The following is a 6,000-nucleotide window of genomic DNA, read 5'->3' as shown; positions in this document are numbered from 1 at the left end:
GCAGGACCAAAGTGGCCCCAGGTTCCCAGTGGGATCACCATGCCTCTGGTCAGGCTGCTGAACCAGCTGCACAGACCTCCTGGGAGAACCAGAAACTCTGGTTCCTCTCGGGCAGCTGCCCCTGGTAATCCCTCTGCAAGCAGAGAGCTGAGACCCTGGGTCTCTCCCACTTTCTCTCAGCCACTTGGCAAACATCAGGCCTCCTCTTCTTTTCATTCTTCCTGCTTGAGTGGATGCATCAGACCATCTTCTCTTTTCCTCACCGCTGCTGTCCAGCAGGAGTTCCCTAGCTCGACAGTTCAGATGCCCACGAGACCACAGGGCCTGGTTTATTACTAAGAATAGATGTTCTAGCTGGAGTCTGGATCCATACCTTCTCTCTGTTCCTTTTCTTCCTCCTGGCCATTCTCAGGAGGGGACCAGAACCTCTGTCTCTATCTCTGTCTCTGTCTGTCTGCCTGTCTGTCTGTCTGTCACACACACACACACACACACACACACACACACACACACACACACACACACACACACACACACCTCTTGCCCCCTGTCATGCCCACTGCTGTGGCTTCTCTTAGTTCTGCAGCTGGACTTACAGGGACCACTGAGAGGGAAGGGGGCGGGGCAGGGAGGGATCATCTCTAATGTGTAAGCAGTCTTGACCTCACAACCCTCTGAAGTCTGCATCTTCACCTTCACCCCATCACTGGCTGCCTCCCAGTCCCGGCCTTGCTGATGTGCAAGACATTAAAAAAAAAAAATACCCTCCATTCCTCCACACATTTCCCCCACCCCCTCCCCAACCCTTGCCACCCAGTGGTGTCCTTCTTATCTACCTTCTCTGCCCCACAGCCAGCCTTTAGACGCAGGAGCTAAGAGAGGTGCTTTGGTGCAAATATATTTCACGTCAAGTAGTGAAAACAGATTCGGAGAGTTAGGAAAGGGAGGGAATCCACAAATAGTTTTCTGTAGACGGGTTCTGAAAACAGTAATATGAAAACTCCCCCTGCAGGCGTTTCATGATTACTGCAAAGTAAACAGAGGAAAAGCCTAGCAAACTCTTTGCTGATTCATCGGGCCCATCCAGTGTTTCCTTTGACTTAAAAACAAACCTACTTCCTCCTGGCATCCAGCACCCTTTTCCCCCTAGGGAAATAAATAATGCAGACAGAACTTCCCTCCTTCCCCCAGTCCCTCAGGCCACAGCTGCCTCAAGTTCAACAGCAGTGCTAAAGGGACTTTTTTTTTTTTTTTTTTTTTTTTTTTTTTTTTTTTGCAAAGAGCTGAAAACATCATAAATTCACCAGCAAAAGAACACGTTTTAATAGAGGAATAGTTAATTCCTCCCAACTCACAGGTGGGGAGTGGGAAAGCACACGAAATTCGTAAAAATCAGTTGTCACCAAGCCCTGGCTGACCTTGGGGACAAACACAGGATCGATAAATGCGTAAAAGAGAGCCGCCTGGCTGGGATCCAGAACTCAACATCTTATTTGCCTTACCCCACTCCCAACCCCCACAAAGCTGCCCTAATCTTGCTTACACCTACTTGTATTTTAAGGCCTGAAGCAAAATTTGTTTAAATATTTGGCTCCAAATGAGAAAGAAGACTTGCTAGAGAATCACATGTAATTAAATATAATCATGCATTATGAGGACCTGGCCCAGTTGCAACCAGGCAAAAACCTCTAGTCCTCTTGAACACCCTTAGTTCTAAATATTTGCCTGTCCAGTTAGGGCTTGAATGGGACAGGAAGTCCAGGCTATGGTCATCCCAGGGGAGAGGCGGGGGAAGGGGTATCTCTCTCACAAAAGAGCATTGTTCCCCCTTCAGGCTGGTTACTGTGCAGTTACATATATTATGAGTCTGAAGGTTGAAAAGGCTCTCGGTTTTGTTAACGTGTTTTCAAACCACTAATTATTCCCTGCTGTTTTGAGGTGTTAAATACATAAACACATGGGCTACTCAGCTTAAGAAATTAGGGGTTTGTGCCTCTCCAGATGAACCAGTGTGAAAGACAGTTCCACATAATTCATTCCTACATGAGTCTTAGTTCTGCACAAGCCAGGGGCCGCACACTAGTCCTGAGAGATGTCACTGGGCCTGGGCTACCAGATTGTCAGCCCAGAACTTCTGTACACATGCAGGTCTCAGTGAGCATGTCTGCTCCTTGGAAAATACTGGGTGGCAGAGCTTGAGGTTTTCAGTTAATAAGGCCCTTGGACCAGCGCCCAGGGGCTCATCCACTTGCCTTCCATATGGCATGGCTCGTATTTTGTCTTTTGTCCGTCTAGCCTGCTGGACATCTTCATCTCCAGACTCAGTGTTATGAGCACTCAAGTTCAGAGGCAGTGTTCCCCAACTGGCACTAAGGTTTAGGCTGTTCAACACTAACAGTCAACACTTTTCATTGTTCACATGTGTGTGTGTGTGCGCGCGCGCACAGATGTGCCTGTGTGCAGAGTCAACTTTGGGTGTCATTCCTCAAGAGCCTTGTTTTCTGATACAGGGTATCAGATACTTGTTTTCTGATACAGGGTGACTCTCTGGGACTAGGGGCTCACCCCTGGAGCTAGACTGTCTGGCTAGATGGCAAGCCCCTTGGATTCACTTGCCTCTACTTCCCAGGTGCAAGGATTTGAGATTAAAGGCATGTATCACTATCCAGTTGTTTACATGGATACTAGGGCTGGAATGAGGTTTTTTTTATGCTTGCACAGCTATTCCCCAGCCCCTAAAAGCAAACATTTTTTAATTAACTTCAGGATGGCACCAGAACCGGGTCAATGTGCAAGGTAAGGTCCAGCAAGCTGAAACAAGCACTCTGGCTGCCGCTCAGCACTGTGAGTTAGGACTGTCCCTAAGGAGCAGATTTCAGAGGCTGGTGGCCCCGTGTGGAGAGGGGACAGCATCAGCAAGGACATCAGATGGGAAACCTGTAGAACACTAGTGTCATGACCGACAAGATCAGGTATATTAGACACCACACTCCTCCTCACCAGCCAGAAAGGCAAGGAAAACGAGCATAGAGAGCCAACAACATAGTCCCAGGAGCTAAGACCCTGGGGCAGAGTCACCTGGACCAAGGTTCGTAGCAACAGAGCCAGAATCTGATCACTGGACTAAGAGCAAAGGAGCTAAGAAGGAAGGAGCTGAGAGGCAGCAGCCCTCCTCACCATGCAGTTGTGGGAAAGAGAGGCCAGGGCTTCTTCTGAGCTGTTCAGAGCCTCCTGCCTCAGGAGGACACAGGCACACCTCCCCAGTGTCCCTCTGCTCCCAAACAAAATAGAGGAGGCCACGCCACATTGAAGGAAGGGTTCACTTGGACAGAATAAGATGAATGATTCAATGGCGGTCTATTCTCATTCATTTGCAATGTAAATGAAACATCAAGATGCATCCAGCAAGCACATACAAAGATACTTAGCATTGACTTACTAAGGAAAAGAAAATGAAGATCACAAACAGACATTACCTAATAGCCAAACTCTAAAAAGAATAAAAAAGTTTAAAAAAAAGCAATGAGACTAATTATTCTGTAAACTAATTTTAAAAGTAAAATTTGTAATAAAAAATGTCAAAAAGAAACCCCTTAGTACACTTACTAAAATATTAATAGAAAAAAAAAAGAATAAGATATCACTTCACCTCCACCGGGATGGCCACTGGGATGGCCTATCCTCACTGTCAACCTGACTGCATGTGGAGTCACCAAAGAGGTGTGTTTGTGAGGATGTTTCCAGAGAGGTTAGCTGGGGAGGAAAGATTGTACCACCCTAAATGTGGGTGGCATCGCCCCATGGAATGAAGGAAAAGGAAGTGAATAGAAAAGGGAGAAAAAGAGAAAGGGGATCTGCCGCTCTCTGCCTCACGTTGTTCCACTGAGATATGATTGATGTAGGGAGGAGGGGCAGCCCCAGCACCTTCCTCTGCCTGCCTTCTCTGTGCTGAGCTGTGCCCACGTAGACGGCTGGTTAAAGATAAAAGGTGCTGGTGTGCAGAAAGAGAAGGCCAGGTCCTCAAAAAGTGTTACTATTCTAAATAAGGAATTTCCCAAAATTCTACTCCTAGGTGTATACCCCTCCAAGAATTAAAAAGTAAAGATTCAAAAAGAATAATTACACATTTAACTCAGCATTATTCCTGGCAGCCAGAAGAAGGAAGCAAATGAACATCCATTAACAGATATATATATATATATGTGTGTGTGTGTGTGTGTGTGTGTGTGTGTGTGTGTGTGTGTGTGTGTATGTATCTGTTATATATATAACAGATATATATAATGTATATGTATATTAATGTATGTCCATGATATAATTCAGCCATTTAAAAAGTTGAGTTTCTGGAATTTATCACAATGTGGATGAAGTTTGAACATAACATGTTAAATGAAATAAACTTGATATGAAATGACAACTATTTCTATGATTCCACTTATGTGGAGAACTCAAAAGAGCAAATTCACAGAAGCAGAGAGCAGAGCAGGGCCAGGGGAGAACAATCGAGAGACACAAACAGGTTCAGTTTGGGACGAAAAGAATGTTGGGTCACTGGAATCATGTTCTGGGGGACTACACCTTGTCTCTTTGTTTCCTCACCACTATGAGGTGAAGGGCTAGATTCCCCTACGCCCTTCCTTCCTGCTATCCTCGGGACACCACCAGCCCAGAAACAATGGAGCCAGCTGACCGCGGACTGACATCTCTGAAGCTGTGAGCTAAGTAAGTTCTCGTAGGCATTTGTTACAGGGATGAGAAACTAGTAAAAATCACATCACGCACACTCTTTGGCTAAACGTCTCCAGGTCTTGCAGTCCATCCACAGACAGGCTTTGTCTTACACACCATCTCTTCCCCATGCTCAACCTTGCATGGACCTCCAAACACACCCACAATCTCTACCTTCCACCCCAACCCACCCCCATTTGCTTGCCTGACAGATTTTACATTCTCACATGTATCTTTTTCAAGGGCTTTTTCAGTACCTTGACCCCTCCTGAAGCAGCTCTTCCCGCAGAGAAGCTCTTTCAGCTTCCATGTACTAACTTACTTTACTTCCTTTGTCCCTGGGTAAGGACAGTGTTGTTTTCACACAGCCCCGTGCATGTGCTGAGGAAAGAACCTGCATTTGCAGACATGCTGTTAAGATTCAAGAGCAAAAATTGGAGGAAATTAATAAATCCCTTAAAGAAAGCCAAGAAAAAACAAACAGGTGAAGGAAATGAATAAAACTGTTTAAGACCTGAAAATAGAAATAGAAGAAATAAAGAAAACACAAAGTGAGGGAATTCTGGGAATGGAAAATCTAGGTAAGAGAACAGATACAGAGGCAAGTATCAACATCAGAGTACAAGAGATGGAAGAGAGAATCTCAAGTGCTGAAGATATGATGGAAGAAATAGACGCATTCTTCAAAGCAAACATAAAAAGAAAAAAAGATTCAAGAGCCAAGCTCAAGGGTTGGAGGACAGGTGATGGTGAGGAGGTGGATTGGGGAGGGTGGAGGAGGCTCCAGAATGATGCCTGGGACCTGGGAATTCAACTTTCCCAAAACCACTGCTTGGGGAGGAGATGAGCTCTGGGAAAATCCCCCGCCGCCTACACACACACACACACACCTTGCATGCTCTCAGAGTGCCTGGACCAGAGTTAGGAAAGTGCTCAGTGGCCACCAGGAAGCGAAAAGGTACAAAACATCCCACCTATCCAAGAAACATCAGCAACAGTGGCAGCCAAAACTTAAAGTATTGAGTGGTTCTTCGGGTTCTGGGCTGACATTACAAATAGGAAGACTTGTCTAAGTGCATTAACTGAATCTCTAGGAGCAATTCTAGAAAGCTCTGGGGAAGTTAAGAGCCTTGGTGGCGACATGGATGTGTGCATGTGTTAAGTGTGTGCATGTGTGCCTATGTGTGTGTGCACATGCAGGTCTATATGCATGTGTATGCCTGCATGTGTGTGCATGCATACATGTATGTGTGTATAATATCTGTCCATCGA

The sequence above is a fragment of the Peromyscus maniculatus genome, chromosome 1 (genome assembly GCF_049852395.1).
Source record: "Peromyscus maniculatus bairdii isolate BWxNUB_F1_BW_parent chromosome 1, HU_Pman_BW_mat_3.1, whole genome shotgun sequence".
NCBI lineage: Eukaryota > Metazoa > Chordata > Mammalia > Rodentia > Cricetidae > Peromyscus > Peromyscus maniculatus.
The sequence above is the reverse complement of the archived record's forward strand: the minus strand, read 5'-3'. Positions refer to the sequence as shown.